We start from the raw sequence: 21,500 nt of genomic DNA on the forward strand, positions 1-21,500 counted from the left end.
TACAGATGAGAAAACACTCAGACCAATTTGTGTTGCTGAAGGAATGAATAGAGTGGGAAAAATGTTTTTGTATTCTAAAAGAAGTCAAAGGAGTTCAAATCCTGGTCATGATACATTATACCACCCTGAAACGTTTACTGACCTAGTATAAGCTTCAGTTTGCTCATTTGTAAAATGCAGGTAACATCTACCACACTATGCTACAGTGAAGATTTAGTGTGATAACATATGAAAGTACACTGCCTTCTTTGCTGACATAGAAGAGACCTTCAAAGAGTAAACCTTCTCCTATCCCATTTTCTCTACTTCCCCTTTAAAAACTTACTAGGCTGGAAGAAAAGAAGACTGGAGATATCTTTTAAACTCTCCCCTCAGTATTTCTCAAACTTTGGTTGATATTAAAATCTTGGTAAATTTAGTACACATAGAAAAGTCCTGCCTTATTTCTTTTTTTTTATTTAAAAGGAAAAAGAAAAAACAAAACAAAACAAAGCGGTGTAAGGGTACAAGTAATACAGAACTATAAAAAAAAGTAAGATATCACTAGTTAATAGATTACATATTATCATCTTAGAGATAGTTGCTCAAATCACAGTATCAAAGCATACAAAGTGGACATTCGAACAGTGAGACTGCAAACAGTTTTGTTCAATATCCAACCAAAAACATTAATATGGTCAGCTATTTAACACCCCTAAACACACTTGCTGTTGTATCCTGTAGAGCTCTTTTTTTCCCTTTCTTTTTTACAACAAAATTTACACATTTTGGGTTTTATTACTCCTTAGTTCTTATTACTTTTTGGGGGGAGAGAATAAAGTCAAATATGGCAAAACAAAGCTGTCAGTCAAAACCAAGGATAGACATAGCACATGATGTAAAACAGAGTACAAGGTTATCGACAATGGTTACCAACAATGTCTCTTGTTTCCTTAAAAAGAATTGTCTATCTTATTAGATATTATAAAGTTGAACAAAACAGTAGAGAACAAGACCAATAAAACTTAAGCATTGTAAACATTACAGGACATCCAAAGGAGAGAATAGTCAAACCAGAATGGGCATATTAGTGAATCTTACTGCCTTCAAAGGAGTTGTCTATACCCTCAAACTTGATACTATCATACAGAATGGAACAGAGTCTAATCAGTCAAAACAAAATAGTGGGAGTATTACAGGACTTCAAAACAAGTTAATAGGAAATCAAAAAAAATTACTATTATATATCCTGCTAATTTTTAAAATTTTTCCCCTTAATTAAAAAAAAACAAGAAATAATTTTTTAATGAATAAGGGAGAGATAGAGATAAAACAGGACATAAAAATATAACAAGACAGGTCAAAACATGACTGTTTCAGCAACCTAGTGCTTCACCACCAAATAACCCGACTTAATAGTAGTTACCATACTGTCTGTCTTTTTCCTTGAAATATTTGAATAAAACTTCATATACTATAGCTTCAAATATTTCCATATCAAGAAGCCCAGAATAAAGCCTTTCCAATTAATAAGTGAAAACTTTATAAGGCTTCAAGGCCACATAATGGGGAATCATGATTACCACATATTTTTATATATTTGAATCATTACTTACATTAGGAAAACTATTCGGTATTCACACATGCGAGATTGATTTATTTCACTTATGAGCATGGTCTCAAGCTGCGCCCATTTATTGATAAAATCTCAATGTGATCCTTCTTTACAGCTGAATAATACTCCATTGTATAGAAATACCACAGCTTTTTTATCCATTCCTCAGTTGATGGACACTTGTGTTGTTTCCAAGATCTGGCGATTACAAATTGTGCTGCTATAAACATAGGTGCACATATATCATTGTGGTATGATGCTTTCAGTTCTTCTGGGAATATGCCTAGAAGTGGAATAGCTGGAATAAATGGGGACTTCCAATCCCAGCTTTTTGAGAAATCTCCAGACTGACCTCCACAAAGGCTGCACCAGTCTACACTCCCACCAACAGTGCAAAAGTGTTCCTTTTTCCCCACAGCCTCTCCAGCATTTGTTGTTGGTTTTCTTGATCCTGGCCATTCTTTTAGGAGTGAGATGGTATCTCAGTGTGGTTTTAATTTGCATTTCTCTAATGACCAATGATGATGAACATTTTTTCATGTATTTAATTGCCATCTGCATTTCTTCATCTGAGAAGTGTGTATTCATCTCAGATGCCCATTTTTGGACCAGATCTTTGAATTTGGGGGGTCTGAGTTTTTTTAATTCTTTATATGTTTTAGACAAGAGTCCCTTGTCTGAGGTAGAGTTCACTAAAATCTTTTCCCAGTTTGTGGGTTTTCTTTTCACTATGCTGGAGATTTCTTTTGACATGCAGAAACTTTTTAATAAGAAGTGGTCCCAGTTATTGATTCTGGGAAGTATTTCCTGTGCGGTTTGAGTCCTGTTCATGAATTCTCTACCTACTCCTATGTCTTTAAGGTTTCTACCCAATTTGTCTTCCAATATATTTAGTGTTTCTGTTTTAATATTCAGATCTTTGACCCATTTAGATTTTAATTTAATCCATGGTGATAGACACGGGTCTAGCTTTAGTCTTTGGCAAATGGAGAGCCAGTTTTTCCAGCACCATTTATTAAAGAGACTGTCGTTCTTCCAGTGAACCTGCTTGGCTCCTTTATCAAAGATAAGGTGGTTGAGTGTGTTTGTAGTTGTGGTTGTATGTTCTAATCTATTCCATTGATCTTCGGCTCTGTTTTGATTCCAATACCATGTTGATTTTACTACTGTTGCTTTGTAGTATAACTGCAAGTCAGGGATTGTGATGTCTCCTGCTTTGTCTTTGCTGCTTAGAATTGCCTTTGCTATTCTAGGTCTCTTCCAGTTCCAGATCAAATTTAGGAGTGATTTCTCTAGATCTATAAGGTATGTTGATGGTATTTTTATTGGGATTGCATTGAATCTGTATAACAGTTTTGGGAGAATGGCCATTTTCACAATGTTTGTTCTTCCTATCCATGAGCAAGGGATGTCTTTCCATTTTCTGAGATCATCTTCAATTTCTTTTTTCAGTGTATAATTTTCACTATATAAGTCTTTCACTTCTTTTGTAAGAGTAATTCCTAAATATTTCATTTTTTTGCTTGCTAATGTGAAGAGTGTAGTTTCGCTCATTTCCCTCTCTGTGATTTTGTTGTTCATGTATAGGAATGCTATTGATTTCTGAGTATTGATTTTGTATCCAGCCACATTACTGAATTTATTTATTGTATCTAAGAGCCTTTCAATGGAGTTTAGGGGGTCTTCTATGTAGAGTATCATGTCATCTGCAAACAATGATAATTTAACTTCTTCTTTTCCTATCTTTACCTCTTTTATTTCTCTCTCTTGCCTAATTGCTCTGGCTAGTACTTCCAGTACTATATTAAATACGAGTGGTGTTAAAGGACATCCTTGTCTTGTGCCTGATTTTAAAGTAAAAGCTTTCAATTTTTGGCCATTTAGTATGATGCTGGCTGTTGGTTTGTCATAAACGACCTTTATTATATTGAGGTAAAGACCATCTATTCAAATTTTCTGTAAAGTTCTTATCATGAATAAATGTTGGACCTTATCGAAGGCTTTTTTGCATCTATAGAAATGATCATGTGATTCTTATTTTTGGCTTTATTGATATGGTGGATTACATTTATTGATTTACGTATGTTGAACCATCCCTGCATTCCTGGATGAATCCCACTTGGTCATGGTGTATAATCTTCTTGATGATTTGCTGCATCCTATTTGCCAATATTTTATTGAGGATTTTTGCATCTGTGTTCATTAGGGAGATCGGTCTATAGTTCTCTTTTTTAGTTGGGTCTTTCTCAGGTTTTGGTACTAGAGTAATATTTGCTTCCAGGAATGACTTAGGAAGGATTGCTTCCCTTTCAATTTCATTGAATAGTTTGAGGAGTGTCGGCAATAGGTCTTCTTTGTATTTCTTGTAGAATTCTACAGTGAATCCATCTGGGCCTGGGCTCTTCTTTGTAGGTAAGGACTTAATTACATTTTCAATTTCATTAACAGAGATTGGGTTATTCAACAGTTTTACATCCTCTTGATCTAGCTTTGGTACTTCATATGTTTCTAAGAATCTGTCTGTTTCTTCTGTGTTATCAAACTTTTGAGAGTAGAGGTTTTTGAAATAGGTGTTGATGATCTTCTGTATTTCTACTGGGTCTGTAGTGATTTCACCTTTTTCATTTTTATTGCATGAATTTGAGCTTTTTCTTCCCTTTTTTTAATAAGGTTAGCTAGGGGCTTATTGATTTTATTTATTCTTTCAAAGAACCAACTCTTTGATTCATTGATTCTTTGGATTGTTTTCTTAGTCTCTATTGCATTGATTTCTGCTCTGATTTTTATAATTTCCTCTCTTCTTTTGGCTTTGGGCTTGACTTGCTCTTCTTTTTCTAGCTGTTTGAGGTGTAGCATCAAGTTATTTATTTGTATTCGTTCTGTTTTCCTGATATGGGAACTCAGTGCAATAAATTTTCCTCTGAGGACGGCTTTCATTGCATCCCACAAATACCGGTAGGTTGTATCTGCATTTTCATTTTCTTTTAGGTATTGTTTAATTTCTTCTGTTACCCAATGATTACTCAAGTGTGTGTTATTCAGTTTCCATATGTTTGCGGGATTTTTGCAGTATCTTTTATCATTAATTTCTAATTTCAGAGTGCTATGATCCGATAACATGCAAGGGATGATTTCAACTCTTTTTCATTTGTTTAAATATGTTCTGTGAGCTAATATATTGTCTATTTTAGAGAATGATCCATGTACTGCTGAGAAGAATATGTATTATGATGTTGTTGGGTGGAACATTCTGTATATGTCTATCAAATCCATTTGTTCACAGGTGTGATTCAGTTCTGTTATTTCTTTGCTCATTTTCTGTCTGGTTGATCTGTCCCTTGGTGTCAATGGCGTATTAAGGTCTCCTGTTATAATTGTGTTACTGATAATTTGAGTTTTCATTTCTGTTAATAATTGTTTTATATAACTGGGTGCTCTGGAGTTTGGTGCGTATATATTTAAGATAGTTATCTCTTCCTCTTGGAGTTTTCCCCTTACGAGTATGTAGTGACCTTCTTTGTCCTTTATGGTCATTGTTGGTTCACGTTGTCTGCAAACAGAATGGCTACTCCTGCCTCTTTTTGGATTCCTGCTGCGTGAAGTATTGTTTTCCATCCTTTGACTTTCAGTCTGTGAGTATTCTTCTGTGTTAGATGGGTTTCCTGTAAACAGCATATGGTTGGATTTTGTTTCTTGATCCATTCTGCTAGTCTGTTTCTTTTGATTGGTACATTGAGACTATTTACATTAATGGTTATTACTGTTAAATGCTGGTTTATTGTTGACATGTTATCTCTCTGCTGTTGCATCTTTATCTTTCTGTTCTGTTTAATTATCTGCTCTGCTTAGTGCTTTTTTCCTTTGTGTATCTAAACTGTCTTTCAATAGTTTTTGCAGGGTTGGTTTGGTGTTCATGAAGTTCTTCAGCTGTTCTTTGTCATGGAAGTATCGTATTTCACCATCAATTTTGAATGATTGTTTTGCAGGATACATCAGTCTAGGTTGGAAATCATTTTGCTTTAGAATCTGGAATACTTCACTCCATGCTCTTCTTGACTTTATTGTTTGTGCTGAGAAGTCTGCTGTGATTCTGATAGGTTTTCCTTTATAAGTGATCTGTCTTTTCTCTCTGACAGCTTTTAATAATTATTCTTGTGTTGGATTTCTGGGATGGTGATTATTATATGTCTGGGTGTAGTTTTATTTTGGTTATGACTATTTGGAGTTCTATATGCTTCACTGATCCTGATGTTGGTTTCTGATCTCATGCTTGGGAAATTTTCAGCTATTACTTCTCTAAATATCCTCTTGACATCCTTTATGTTGTCTCCTTCTTTTTCATTAATCCCTATCATTCTTATGTTATTTTTCTTTGCATCATCTTGAAGTTGTTGAATTGTTGTTTCCTGATTCCTTGTAATTTTTAAAAGATCTTTCCTTTCCTGTTCACTAGCTGCAATCCTGTCTTCAAGGTCTGAAATTCTATCTTCACTTTCATTAAGGTTGTTTTTGCAACTTTCAGTGGAGTTTTTTATTTCCTGTATATCTCTGTGCATCTGCATTATGTATTCTGTTTGTTTCTTATATTGCTCATCTAAGGATTCTTTTTGTTTAGTTCCTCCAATTTTTTATCTGTGTTTTCTTTAGATATATTCAGAATCTCTTTCATTTCTTTTAGCATTTCTTCTTTTACCTGGGAGATTATTTTGAGTTTGAATTTCTTTAAAGCTTCCTGGAGTTGCTTGTTAATTTCAGTAGCTATTGTGTCCGATATTTGAGGTGAATGGCATATATTTTCTTCTATATACATTGCTCCTAGGGTTTCTTGAGATGGGCTGGAGGTTTGAGGTTGTAATTTGGTCTTTTGTTTTGTCATTTTCCTATATTTCTGTGTTTCAAGTGTTATTTGAAAGCTTCCTCAGGGTCTGTTGGAAATCCCCTTCTATGTTTGCAGCTCCTGAGACTCTGGCACCCTGTTACCCCAAGCCTCTGGGCCTGTAGAACCAATGGCCCTCCTCTGCCTGTTCAGAACTCTGCAGTTCCAGATAAGCTGAGCCTCGGGGACAATGTGTGCCCACCTGCCCGTTGGAAGCTCCACAGTTCCCCAAGTGCAGCTGGAATGTGGAGGCGGATGTAGATGCCTGAAACCCACCTCTCCACTTCACTGCACCCGGAAGCCTGGAGGGACCCCAACAGTTTGGGCCTCGGGCAGAGTGCGCTGAGTACTCAACCACAGGCTGCAGGGCCCCTGGAATAATGCGATGCCCCACCGCCCGCTGAGACATCCACAGTCCTCCAGCCATACGGGGAGGCTGATGCAGGCGCCCCAGATCCGCCCAGCCCCACCTCTACACACCGATGGCGAGGTGCGGGAGTCCCAAACAGGCTGGGCTCAGGGGATAGCGTGGGCCCACCCACCCGTTGGAAGCTCTGCAGTTCTCCAAGTACAGCCGGGATGGGGAGTCGGATGTAGAGGCCTCAAACCCTTCTCCACTTCACTGCACCTGGAAGCCCGGAGGGTCCCAAACAGTCTGGGCTTTGGGCAGAGTGCGCCGAGCACCAACCACAAGCCACAGTGCCTCTGGAACCTGGATCCTTCCCTGCTCGCTGAGACATCCACAGTCCTCCAGACACACAAGGAGGCTGACGCAGAAGTCCTGCCTTATTTCAAGAAGCCTAGTCCTTCATGTGATCTGTTAGCTAGCCAGTGGTAGTAATAGATGAAATTTGAGATGCATGCACTCCTTATACCTGCTCTTCTTAGCTGCTTTCCCCTCCTACTCAAATCCAGGAGGGGAGTTTTCAACTTCTGCATGGTTGAAAAACTTGGCAAACTTTCTTTCATCCTATTCAAAAGGCTCCTCAGAGATTTCCTTGATTTATCCCACAGCAGAGACCACAAAGTGTTAAAGGATAAATAGGAGTTGATAGTTGCTAGAGGGCAAAACAGTAACCACTGAATTCTAGAGTGGTGTACATCAGTAACTGAGCTGCATAGTATACTATCCCGTTAATACTAAAGCTAACTAGAACCAGCAGAAAATATGGTGAGCCTATGCACAATAATGGAGAAAGAGGAGAATGAAAAGGCATTCACAGTTTTTAGCTGGTTTAACAATGCCAATCTCTAAGTTTCAGGGTAACCCAATCCTGAAAGAAAACATTACTGGACATGGAAACTATAATTCCTCTCACAAGAAAGGAATAGTTCAGTAGATTACTGGTTTACATAAAACAAAGTCATAACCATGTATCCAGTAAGGTACTATGTAGAAAACAATTATGTTAACATAAAGCTAATATTCATTTTAATCAGTTTAAATTTCAGAATTATTTTTTATTTTGGAAAATTTTAACATTTACAATAAATCTTTAAGAAGCCCAAATTCTGCATAAAAACATGCGAAGTTCACATGCAAAACTTAGTTTTAGGGGCTGGGGATTTAGCTCAGCGGCATAAGCACCTGCCTTTCAAGCAGGCAGTTGTGCATTCGATCCCCCGTACCAACAAAAAGGACAAAAAAAAAAAAACTTAGTTTTAATAACTCAGCTAGCAATATTGTGTTATAAATGAGCTATTTTGTAAATATTAGCTAAATATTAGGAAAAATAGCTTAAAAAACAAACAAAAAACAAATTACTACATATTCATGCTATCAAAGTTCTATTAACTAGGATTTTACCAAATAGAAAACACTGAAAATTGCTATTTCTGACATTACCCAATATGCATGTTTAACCTACTGGTTATCATTAATTAATTTCAATCACAATGAAATTAAATAAAAGAGCCAATTTTTCCCTCAAAGATTTCTGTCTTCACTTTAGTGTGAAGCAAAGTTAATGGAGAATGCTTATTACAGAAGGCCTGAAAAGACTTAGCATTTCAAAGTTATGTATTTTTTTACATGATGCTAGATAAGTCTGCCAGAGACACTACTACGTTCCTCTCCTTTTTATTTGTGTACAGGGACCATAAGACTTGAAATCAATGTTCCTTCTATAACCCAAGGTATATAATTCTAAGTACCTGTTTTAATCCATGAAGTAATATAAAGTAACATTTTGTCATTAGAATCTCAAACATTATTCACAACAAGGTTATAGGAGATATTAATACCCATTAAAATATTCATATAATATTTTATAGAACCTACCATTAAACCTATGGGCATTTTTAATGCAGCTCAAATTAATTTCAAATTCACCATGAATTTATCAGACAGCAGAAAATATGCAAGTCCTAAAAGCAGTAGCAAATTTAACAAAACATATTGATACCAAATTTTAAGAAGCCATCGATTTTGTTACCTCAAGTCAATATTTTATTTAGCAAAATTATTACTGGTGGTATCAGCTTAATACATAACATAGCAGAGCTCTTCTGGAACAACGAGGCACTCTGCTGACAAGCAAGACATGCTAGCTCTTTCTTTTATGTGAAGACAACAGTGAGTAGGGAAGGAAAGCATAACAAAAAGAAAATAACTTAGGATCTCAGGTAGTTGCCCAGGTGATGGTAAAGTGCCAAACTGAAAAACCTGTAGCAGCTAAGGGGCAGCAAAGATTCCCATCCAGTTTCACAGTATCTGTAATAAATTCAGATTGGTGGAATCACAGCACACCCTGGTGACAAAAATGAGCTACCTCTGGCCTGATCCAAGTCACTGAAGCACCATCAAAAGAGTAGAATAAGCTGCCTTACATATTGTCAGATCTTCCTGAGAAAAATGAAAACAATGAATATGAAAACCTTTATATAATAAAAATGCTACTGCTACTTTTCAATCATTTGGCTTAGTCACTTGTCAGCAGTGTGAACCTTGGAAAATTTTTAGATTGTAACTCAAATTCACATTGGGAATTAAAAATAAAAGTCCTCATTTATTGGGAACCAAAATGGATCATATAAACAATATTTGAAACATGCTTATAACAGGACCATGTAACAGATGGCACTACATGTTTTCATTACATAAGTGAATAGATGAAACTAATGGAGATACATGATTACTTTAAGCTGAAAAAGAGTAATTTCCTTTCCGTCTATCTTCCCTCCCTCTCTCTGTTTCTCCTTTCCTTCCCTTTTCCTTTCCTTCTTCCTTTGCATTCTTCCTTGGTTCTAGGACTGAAGCCAAAATCTTTTGGATGTTAATCATACATACACTCTTACCACTAAGCTATACACCCAGGGCCAAAAGAAAACAATAACTTTATAAACTAATGTACTAAAGGCTTACTATATGACCTCCATTGTTCTCTTTACACTTTCAACTTTTATAACAAATCTGCATATTACTATCTGCTTTTATAAATGAAGACAAATATCAATGGTTTAAAAACAAAACAAGCAAGTAGCAGAAGCAGGATTTGAACCCAGGAATTTCTGACTCCAAAATCTAAGCTTTTAACCTTAGTAAGCCATACAGAGAGTTGATTTTAAATATCTGTTCCTATTGTTTGGATGAGAAATTGAAGTATCTCAGCTAAAGGCTCATAAAATATTAGTAGGTAAGTAAGGAACTGAGCACTTTAGCTTATTACATGCATATGATGCCTCTATTCTATACAACTAGGCAGAAATTCCACCATCACTGAAAACAGTATCTTGAATTCCCTAGGATTACAGATAATCAGAGAATACCTATCCTACCCTGCCCTACAGCACAATCCAAATATGCTATATTAAATTAAGATATTTCATTATAACATATGCTATAATGAATTTCTTTTTGGGGTGTGGAAGACAGGAAGATGTCTTGATTGACTGCATAATATGACCAATCTCTTCATCAGAGTAAACGCCAAGTCTGTTGCCAAAACTTATAGTAAATTTCAAATTTATTTCTCTAACATAGATGGGAAGATCCCAAAGAGGACTGGATAGGGATATGAAGGCCACCAGCTACCTATTTTGGCCAGTAGCCCTGGAATCAGTTAAAAACTAAGAGATCTGTGGCAGGTGCATTTTCCCTAAATATGCCAGGCTTTGACAAAGGAAGAAAAACCAGCCAGCTATCCACCCACAAGTGTTGGCTGCCAGTTATCTAGCAGCAGCCAGAGCTGAAGTATACAAAGTGCTATACTACCAGCCTCTGCAGCACAAAAGTAGATATTATAGTATCAATAGTGAAGATACTAGCAAATGCATTGGAAATATAGGGTATATCTACAAGATGTGCAACAATTACAGCTTAAGGATTTCACTACTACACAGAAATTAATCAATCCCATTGTAGTTGTACTGAGCCAGTCTAAATCAGATGCTTTTATGCTCAGATTCAAAAGAAGAATATTGATTTGGGAACTCCCTTACAACTATATCTCTATGATATCTTTTACAGATATTATAATGAAAATAATGATCGCCCCTTTAAAACAGTAAATGTATATTCATATGCTAAAACAGTTTACTGGTAACAGTCAAAATCCTAGTAAATGCAATATGTCACAGATTACTTCTTAGTATGTATTTATATTTCATTAAATCCTACCAATGCAATTATTTCATGAACTATAAGTGTTTTCCTTAGTGATTCAAGACTTACAACTAATATGCTGCATACATGAAATAGATTTCTCCTCTAAAACTATTAAGCAAATGTTTTCCCACTTCACATGTTTGGTTAAATGTTGTCTTTCACACGTGTTATTTCTTTCTCTGAGGATAGTAAAGCCTCAACTTTGCCTCAATATTAATATGGTGCCATGTTATACCTAGAGTGGCAAAACACAAAACAATAATTAATACATATAAAGTACATCTATATGGGGAAATGTTCTATTCAAATGCATTCTAAATATGAATATTAATATTTATATTTTAGTGCTATATATACTGTTAATGACTTCTCAGAATAGTTCTGCACATCAGACATTTTATTCTTTGCTGGAAAAAAATATTTTTCCTTTCTTTAAAGATCAATGAAATTCTCCAGGGAATAAAATTCTCTCTCTTCTTTCATTTCCAAAGTATAGTCTCTAATAATTTATCTTCAGAACAAGAAAATCATTTTTCCAGATTTATAAAGGTACAATAGACAATTAAATACTTATTTAAGATATGCAAGGAAATGGTTTTTTTCAGTATTGGGGAGGGAAGCCAATGCTTCATGCATGTCAGGTAAACACACTACCGCTGAATGACACCTCCAGCCTTTTGTACTTTATTGTGAAAGTGTCTTACTCATTTGCCTATGTTGGCCTCAAATTTATGATCCTTCTGACTCAGTTTCACCTTTTTCTGGGATTATAAGTATAGATCACCAAGATACTTTCATGACAAAGAACAGCTGAAGAACTTCATGATAACCAAGCCAACCCTGCAAAGAATACTGAAAGACAGATTAGATACACTTAGAAAAAAACCACTAAGCAAAGCAGACAAACAGAATGGAAAGATAAAGATGCAACAGCAGAAAGATAACATGTCAACAATAAACCAAAATATAACAATTATAACCATTAATGTAAATCATCTCAATTCACCAATTAAAAGAAACAGACTGGCAGAATGGATCAAGAAACAACATCCAACCATATGCTGTCTACAAGAAACCCATCTAACCCAAAAGGATACTCACAGACTAAAAGTCAAAGGATGGAAAACAATACTACATGCAACAGGAACCCAAAAAGAAAGCAGGGATAGTTATTCTGTTTGCAGACAATGTGAACTTTAAACCAATAATGATCAGAAGAGATAAAGAAGGTCATACGGGTTAGGGGAAAACTTCAAGAGGAAGAGATAACAATCTTAAATATATATACACCTAATTCCAGAGCACCCAGTTATATAAAGCAAGTATTAATAGAAATGAGAAACCAAATTAGCAGTAACACATTTATAACAGGAGACTTTAACACACTATTGACACCAAACAACACATCACCCAGACAGAAAATCAGCAAAGAAATAACAGAACTGAATCATACCTGTGAACAAATGGACTTGATAGACATATACACAGTGTTCCATTCAGCAACATCAGAATACATATTATTCTCAGCAGTACATAGGTCATTCTCTAAAATAGACCATATGTTAGCTCACAGAACATATATAAATAAATGCAAAGGAGTTAAAATTATCTCTTGCATGTTATCGGATCATAGCACCATGAAACTAGATATTAATGATAAAAGATACTGCAAAAATCCCACAAACACATGGAAACTGAATAACACACTCGAGTAATCAGTGGGTCACAGGGGAAATTAAACAACACCTACAAGGAAACGAAAATACAAATACAACTTACTGGAATCAGTGGGATGCAATGAAAGCTGTCCTCAGAGGAAAATTTATTGCACTTAGTTCCCATATCAGGAAAACAGAATGAACACAAATAAATAACCTGATGTTACACCTTAAACATCTAGAAAAAAAAGAGCAAGTCAAGCCCAAAGCCAAACAAAGGGAGGAAATTATAAAAATCAGAGCACAAATTAATGCAATAAAGACTAAGAAAACAAATCCAAAGAATCAATGAATCAAAGAGCTGGTTCTTTGAAAGAATAAATAAAATTGTTAAGTCCCGAGCCAATCTTATTTTAAAAAGGGAAGAAAAAGTTCAAATTCATGCAATAAAGAATGAAAAAGGTGAAATCACTACAGACTATGTAGAAATACAAAAGATCATCAATACCTATTTAGAAAACCTCTACTCTCATAGGTTTGATAACACAGAAGAAATAGACAGATTCCGAGAAACATATGAACTACCTACGAAAGCTAGGTCAAGAAGTTGTAAAACTGCTGAATAACCTAATTTCTATTAATGAAATTGAAAATGTAATTAAGTCCCTACCTACAAAGAAGAACCCAGGCCCAGACGTATTCACTGCAGAATTCTAAAAGTACAAAGCAGACTTAATGCCTGTCATGGTTTATGTCTGTGTCCCCCAGGCCTCATGAGATTGAATTGTGCATTTGTTAATCGTTCATTGTATAGTGCTTGGATTGATGGTATTAGTGCTACACCCACTTAGGGGTGGAGCCAGCATGTGATGTAATGGCAAGAAGAAGCAGTGTCTTGCTCTTTGCTTGTTCCTGTTTGCTGTTTGCAGCCTCCATGAACTGCGGTCCAGCCATGCCTGCCTGTTTTGGAGCCAACTAAGTATGGACTGAAACCTCCAAAAACTGTAAGAAATAAACCTTTCCTTTCCCAACTTGGGCTTCAGGTATTTTGTCTCAGCGACGAGCATAAAGTAACTAAGACAATGCCAACACTTCTCAAACTCTTCAATGAAACTGAAAGGGAAGCAATCCTCCCTAAGTCATTCCTAGAAGTGAATATTACTATAGTACCAAAACCTGAGAAAGACCCAACTAAAAAAGAGAACTACAGACCAATCTCCGTAATGAACACAGATGCAAAAATCCTCAGTAAAATATTGGCAAATAGGATGCAGCAAATCATCAAGAGGATTACAACCCATGACCAAATGGGACTCATCCCAGGCATACAGGGATGGTTCACATGTAAATCAATAAATGTAATCCACCATATCAATAAAACCAAAAGTAAATATCACATGATCATTTCTATAGCATCAGAAAAAGCTTTTGATAAGGCCCAACATTCATTTACGATAAGAACCTTACAGAAAATTGGAATAGATGGTCTTTACCTCAATATAATAAAGACCATCCATGACAAACCAACAGCCAGTATCATACCAAATGGCCAAAAATTGAAGGCCTCTACTTTAAAATCAGGCACAAGAAAAGAATGTCCATTATCACTGCTCCTATTTAATATAGTACTGGAAATACTAGCCAGAGCAATTAGACAAGAGAGAGAAATAAAAGAGGTAAAGACAGGAAAAGAAGAAGTTAAATTATCATTATTTGAAGATGACATGATATTCTACATAGAAGACCCCAAAAAGTCCATTGAAACACTGTTAGATATAATAAATAAATTCAGCAATGTAGCTTGATACAAAATCAATACTCAAAAATCAATATCATTCCTATACACTAACAACAAAATCACTGACAGAAAAATAAGAGAAGCCACATCCCTCACACTAGCAACCAAAAAATGAAATATTTAGGAATTACTCTCATGAAAGAAGTGAAATACCTATACAGGGAAAATTATAATACACTGAAAAAAGAAATTGAAGACGATCTCAGAAAATGGAAAGACATCACTTGCTCATGGATAGGAAGAATAAATATTGTAAAAATGGCCATTCTCCCAAAACTGTTATACAGATTCAATGCAATCCCAATAAAAATACCATCAACATACCTCATAGATCTTGAGAAATCACTCCTAAAATTCATCTGGAGCAAAAAGAGACCTACAATAGCAAAGAGAGTTCTAAGCAGCAAAGGAAAGGCAGGAGGCCTCACAATTCCTGACTTGAAGTCATACTACAAAGCAACTGTAGTAAAATCAACATGGTACTGGAATCAAAACAGAGCTGAAGATCATTGGAATAGACTAGAAGATACAACCACAACTACCAACACACTCAAGCACCTTATCTTTGATAAAGGGGCCAAACATGTTCACTGGAAGAACGACAGTCTCTTTAAATGTTGTTCAAAAAACTGTCTCTCCATATGCTAAAAACTAAAACTAGATCCATGCCTATCACCATGTACTAAATTAAAATCTAATTGGATCAAAGATCTGAATATTAAAACATAAACACTAAATCTATTGGAAGACAAATTGGGTAGAAACCTTAAAGACATAGGGTTAGGTAGAGAATTTATGAACAGGACTCAAACCACATGAGAAATACTTCCCAGAAACAATAAATGGATCACATCTTATTAAAATGTTTCTGTATGTCAAAAGAAATCTCCAGCATAGAGAAAAGAAAACCCACAAACTGGGAAAAAATCTTAGTGAACTGTCACTCAGACAAAGGACTTCTGTCTGACATATAAAGAATTTTAAAAAATCAGACCTCCAAAATTCAAAGATCCAATCCAAAAATGGGCATCTGAGATGAATACACAGATGAAGAAACACAAATGCCAAATAAATACATGAAAAAATGTTCATCATCAATACTCATTAGAGAAATGTAAATTACAACCAGAATGAGATTCCATCTCACTCCTGAAAGAATAGCCAGGATCAAGAAAACTAACAACAACAAATGCTGGAGAGGCTGTGGGGAAAAAGGAACTCTCTTGCACTGTTGATGGGAGTGTAGACTGGTACAGCCATTGTGGAGGTCAGTCTGGAGATTCCTCAAAAAGTTGGGATTGGAATTCCCATTCGACCTAGCCATTCCACTTCTAGGCATACTCCCAGAAGACCTGAAAACATCATACCACAGTGATATATGTGCACCCATGTTTACAGCAGCACAATTTGTAATAGCCAGATCTTGGAAACAACTCAAGTTTCCATCAACTGAGGAATGGATAAAAAAGCTGTGGTATTTTTATACAATGGAGTACTACTCAGCTATAAAGAATGATCACATTGAGATATTTATAAATAAATGGATACAGTTTGAGACCATACTCATAAGCGAAATAAATCAAACTCACATGTATAAATACCAAATAGTTTCCCTAATATAAGAAATGGTAAGAGTACATAAAAGTATGTGATAATCATGATTCCCCATTATGTTGTTTTGAAGCCTTATGATGTTTTCATTCATTAATTGGAATGGTTTTATTCTGGAGTGTTTTATTTTATTGTCTGTGATGGTATGAACAGTATTTTGCAGAAAACAAGACATTATAATAGCTAGTGCTGATTTAATATCAGCTTGTTTTGAAGCCCCATCAAGCTTTTATTCTTCTGTCTCCATCAGTTTTATCATGTTGTATCTTATTGTATTTTATTATATGTGATAGTACAAACAAAAATTTTTATAGTCAAGGAGACAATAGAGAAAGTGTTGTTCATTTTCTGTTAGTTGGTTATAAATACCCTGTAATACTTTTACCCTCTTGCATGGTTTTACACTGTCTTGTTATGTTTGATAGTATACAAAGGCATTCTCAAATATTTCAAGGAAAGAGACACTATGGAAACTACTGTTATGTCAGGTTATCCTGTGGTGAAACACTACGGTGCTTAAATTGTTCTGTTCTGACCTGTGTTGTTATGTCCTCTTTCATCTTAATCTCCCCCCTTTATATATATTTTTTTAAATAAAAAAAGTTAAAAAATTTAATGTATGTACACATTGTAAATTTTTTCCTACCTTCAAGCTAATTAGCAAATCTATAACCTTACACACATGTACCTCTTAAGTTGAGTATACTTGAGATACATTCTTTTTACAAATTTCAAGCATATACTATATTAACTATAGTCAACATGTTGTACATTAGACCTCCAGAATTTATTCATCTTATAGCTAAAACTTTGTACCCTTTGATCAAACTCTCCTCATTTCTCTCATCTCTCAGCCACAGGCAGCCACCATTCTATATGCTTCTATTAAATCAACATTTTTAGATGCCACATATTAGTAAAATTATACAGAATTTGTCTTCCTGTGCCTGTCTAATTTCATTTAGTGTAATAGCCTCCAGGCTCATCCATGTTGTCACAAGTATAGGATTTGCTTCTTGTTTAAGGCTAACTAATATTCTATTACGTGTATCTATATAAAAGTCACACACATATTATAAACATATATCACATTTCATTTTCTTTACCCATTCATTAGCTGATAGACATTTAGGTTGTTTCCATGTCTTGGTCATTGGGAATAATTCTGCAATGGACATGGGAGAGCAGGTAATATATTTTAAACATATTGATTTCATCTTCTTTGGAAATATACCCAAAAGTGGGGTTACAAGCTCATATAATAGCTACATCTTTTACTTTCTTGAGGAATACCCATATCATTTCTTATAATGGCTGCACCAGTTTACATTTCTACTAATGATGTACCTTTTCTCCACATCCTTACCAACTTTCTTCCCTTCCTTTTTTCTTTCTTCCCTTACTTTCTTTTTCTTTCTTCCTCTTGGCTGGTGTTTCCCTGATGATTTGTGATATCGACCACCTTTTTTTCAGGTTCCACATTTTAAAAAAAATTTTTTTTTTTTTTTTTGGTGCCAGGAATCAAATTCATGACCTCATGCTTACCAGGCAGGCTATCTATCTGTCTTTTATTTTGTTCTCTCTCACACAAATGAGAGATAGTTTCTTCTATAAGAAAAAGCATGCAATATTTAAGCTTACAAATCAAACTTACTTAATATTTGTCTGTTGGCCATTTGTCTTCTTTAGAAGAATATCTACTATTGACTCAATGAGCTCTTTGTATTACTATTGATTTATATGAGTTCTTTGTATATTTTACACATTAGCTCTTTATGGTTTACACATATTTTTCTCCCACTTAGGTTGCCTTCGTTTTGCTAATTGTTTCTTTTGCACTGCAGAAGCTTTTCAGTTTGGCATAGTCCCATTTCTTTACTTTTTCCTTTTGTTACCTGTACTTTTGGTATCATATCCTTAAAAGCAGTGCCAGGACCAATGTTATAGAGCTTTCTACCTCTTATGTTTTATACCTTAGCACCTTTATCAAAAATTCATTGATTGTGTACCATGTGAGTTTGTTTCTGGCAATATTCCTACTTTTCTGCCAGTACCATGCTTTTGTGGTTATTATAGATTTGTAATATAATTTAAAATCTGAAAGTCGTTTGCCACCAGTTTTTATTTCTTTTTCAAGACTGATTTGGCTGTATGGAGTCTTTTGTGATTCTACATGATTTCTAGGATTGTTTCCCTACTTTTCTGGCAAAATTCCACTGAAATTTTGATAAGAATTGCACTGGTTTTGAAAATCAATTTAAGAAGATTGGTCCTTTTGACAATTTTGGTTCTTTTGGCACATGAACACAAACTAGCTTTCCATTTATTGGTGTCTATTTCAATTACTTTCACCAGTGTTTATCATTTTGTTGTGCAGAATTTTCATGTTCTTAAATTGATCCTTAAGTATTTTAGTATTTTTATGCTATTGAAAATGAAATTGTTTTGATTTCTTTTCTAAATAGTTCCTTACCATTCTATAAGAATACAACCAATCTTTGCATGCTGATATTTTAGCCTATATCTTTATGAAATTTATTATTTTTAAAAATTCTCGATGGGACCTTTTGAAAATACATATTATGTATATGAAGCCATGAAATATATATATGAAATATGAAACATATATGATATCATGTCATCTGTCAGAGACTTTCTTCCTAATTTTGAGGACTTCCACGTTTATGTGTCATTTGCATTTCTTCTCTTATGAAGTGATTTTTCAAGTGACTAACAGGAATGGTCGATCACTTTCCCACTAATCCCTTATATGTGTTCATATCACTAATTAGCCTACTTCTGTTTCACCTTGAAGCCCTCCACTTAGCATTTCTCTTTGTTGGTTGTTTGGTAGGCTGGTTTATAATGGAGATTGAAGCCAGGTCCTTTGCCGTTAGCTATACCCCTATCAATTTCTACTTTTTATTCTGAGACAGGCTTTTGCTGAGTTGCAAATCGCTCAGAACTTGATCTTGTGGTTTTTCTGCCTCGGTTTCCCAAAGTGCTGGGTTTATAGGTATGTACTACCATGCCCAGCCTTTAGGAAATTCTCATAATGCAGAATTAATGATGATGAACTCCCTCAGCTTTGTGTGAAAAAGTCTTTATCTCTCCATCATTTATGAAGGATAGTTTTTCTGGGTAAAGTACTTGGTGATTTTTTTTCCCTTTCAGCATTAATATACAATCTCATTCTCTCCTAATGTGCATGGTTTCTGCTGAAAAATCTATTGATATGCTGTTATGGGGATTGTCTTGTATAGAGATCATTCTCTTTTTCCTTGAGGCTTTCAAAGTTCTCTTTCATTTTTGACAGTTTGATATAAAGAATCTTTGAGAAGACATCGTCAGATCATACCTAACTGAAAATCTTTAAAACTAATTACCTGGATGACCATCTGTTTCCTCAAATTTAGAAAATTTTCAGCCATCAGTTCTTTAAATAAATTATGTTCCTTTCTCTCATTCTTCTCCTTCTAGAATTCCTATAATACAAAAGGTAGCACTCTTGAAGCTGTCCCATAAATTCCATAGGTTTTCATCATTCCTTTGAATTCTTCTTTTGCCCTTTTGATTAGATATTTTCCAGTGACCTGACTTCAAGTTCAAAGATTCTATTTGATCAAATCTTCTATTACTCTCTCAACTGCATTTTGTTAATTTCACTCATTATATGATTTAGTTCCAGTATTTCTGTTTTATTCTACCTTTTTATATGATTTATACATTTTATGTAACTTCTCATTTTGTTTCATGGCATTTTTTAAAAAATGTCATTGTGCCACCTAACTGAACTCTCTATACCTCTATGCCCGTGATGTATTTTAGTATTAGTTTTATTTTCCTGTAAGAATACTAGAATCAAGTTTGAGAAAATTAATTATCATGCTTATGAATTATGTACCTTACAAAAATAAATCTTTTTAATACAGAAAGGACAAAGATAATTCATGAATACCAATTATAGAGCACATGGGAATTTATATCATATATTAGATTTTTAATAAATTATTTTAAACCATGAAATGATGAAAACATATTTGCTTTTTAAAAAATTCCTCTCATTCAGTTGTTTACAACTTTGTTGCCATTACTGTACTAAAAATTGTGAATTTCTTATATACTTGATAGAAATAGCCTCATGACAATAAATTATAAAATGACTAACCTTTTACAGCATGAGAATAATTAGAAAATCCCTACTTGTTGACATACATTTGTAATTCTCTTTATAAATGAAAAAGTTAAATGCTAACCAAATTCTAGTTAAATATAACTGACTATATTAGACTTATATAATATTCAAAACAGTGAAAATAAACTGCTGCTTCTGAAACAGCATGTTTTTCTCATGAAGTGACAAAATCAAAGTGTTCAGGAGAAACATAATCTTGAGCAATTTCCAAAACTGTATTGTAAGTAAAAAGTCTATATTCAGAATGCTACAGTCAAAAAAATAAGGTTTGTATTAACATGTAAGATTCTGTCTGAAAGCAAACTGTGACTTGGTATAAAACAGGCTCCAAGTACTATGAAATAGAATCCTAAGCAAAGTTTAGATTCAGAAATTTGATAGAAAATACTGAGACCTTTGAGAAGTAGACCTCTTGACCAAGATGAACATGCAGGATGTCAGTTAAGCAGTACTTCTAGAATCAAATCTATGAGACAAAAATCTTGGTTAACTACCCAGAACATTCTGGAGCTAGAATGGCCATTCAAAGTTTTACCTAGCTAAGACAAAATGGCCAGTGTTAGTTCTACAACAATCAGTTACTGACTTTGGGCAAAATTGGAAGGGGTCTGCCCTAATCAAGTTGGCTCCCTGCAGCAGAGGCAGTCACTAAAGTCATACTATCAGCAATTGTAGGGAGCCGAGTGACAGGCATTGCTGCCTCGATGTCTCTCTCTCTCTCTCCTATGGGCACTGCATCTGCCTACATTAACCATAATCCTCTTCTGCTTACGTCACTTATCCGGATATGATGGTAACCCTGTTGTATTCATCTGTTTAACCTCTTCCTGTCCCAGCTCCCGCCCTTAGCCTATAAAAGGTGTGATTATTTTCTGAATAAACCGGAAGCTTGATCGGATTATTTCGTCTTGCTTTCGTCTCTTTTTGTCTCCCCCATGTCTTTTATTTAATCCCCGTTTCCCCTCCAGGAGTTCTGAACTTGTTGATCTGCAGGCCGGATCAAGTGGCGCCCAGAGTGGGGGCTCCTGGCACGGAGAAGTTAACGAGGGAGCCGTTCGAGAGACAGCCAGCTTAAACTGAAAGTGAAAGCAAATTGAACCAGAGACCTCGGCTGAGGAATGAGTAAACTGAATCAAGGATTAAAGCTTAAAGCAACAGGACA

At 35.0% G+C, this 21,500-nt stretch overlaps 1 protein-coding gene across 7 annotated transcripts in view; it reads right to left on the reverse strand.

Moving 5' to 3' along the window:
• Positions 1-21,500, reverse strand: part of Macrod2 (mono-ADP ribosylhydrolase 2) — a 1,970,011-nt gene that overhangs the window by 1,840,976 nt on the left and 107,535 nt on the right. Inside the window, exon 1 of one of the 7 annotated variants that reach the window (XR_010047485.1) lies at positions 1,596-20,997. The exons of the other annotated variants lie outside the window; for them this stretch is intronic. The gene's annotated coding sequence lies outside the window, so the exon portion shown is untranslated. Of the gene's footprint in view, positions 1-1,595; positions 20,998-21,500 lie in introns of those variants that run through there. 7 annotated transcript variants of the gene reach the window in all.

This window comes from Cavia porcellus, unplaced genomic scaffold (genome assembly GCF_034190915.1).
Source record: "Cavia porcellus strain 051 isolate PalLab524CR breed Dunkin Hartley unplaced genomic scaffold, mCavPor4.1 scaffold_5, whole genome shotgun sequence".
NCBI classification, from domain to species: domain Eukaryota; kingdom Metazoa; phylum Chordata; class Mammalia; order Rodentia; family Caviidae; genus Cavia; species Cavia porcellus.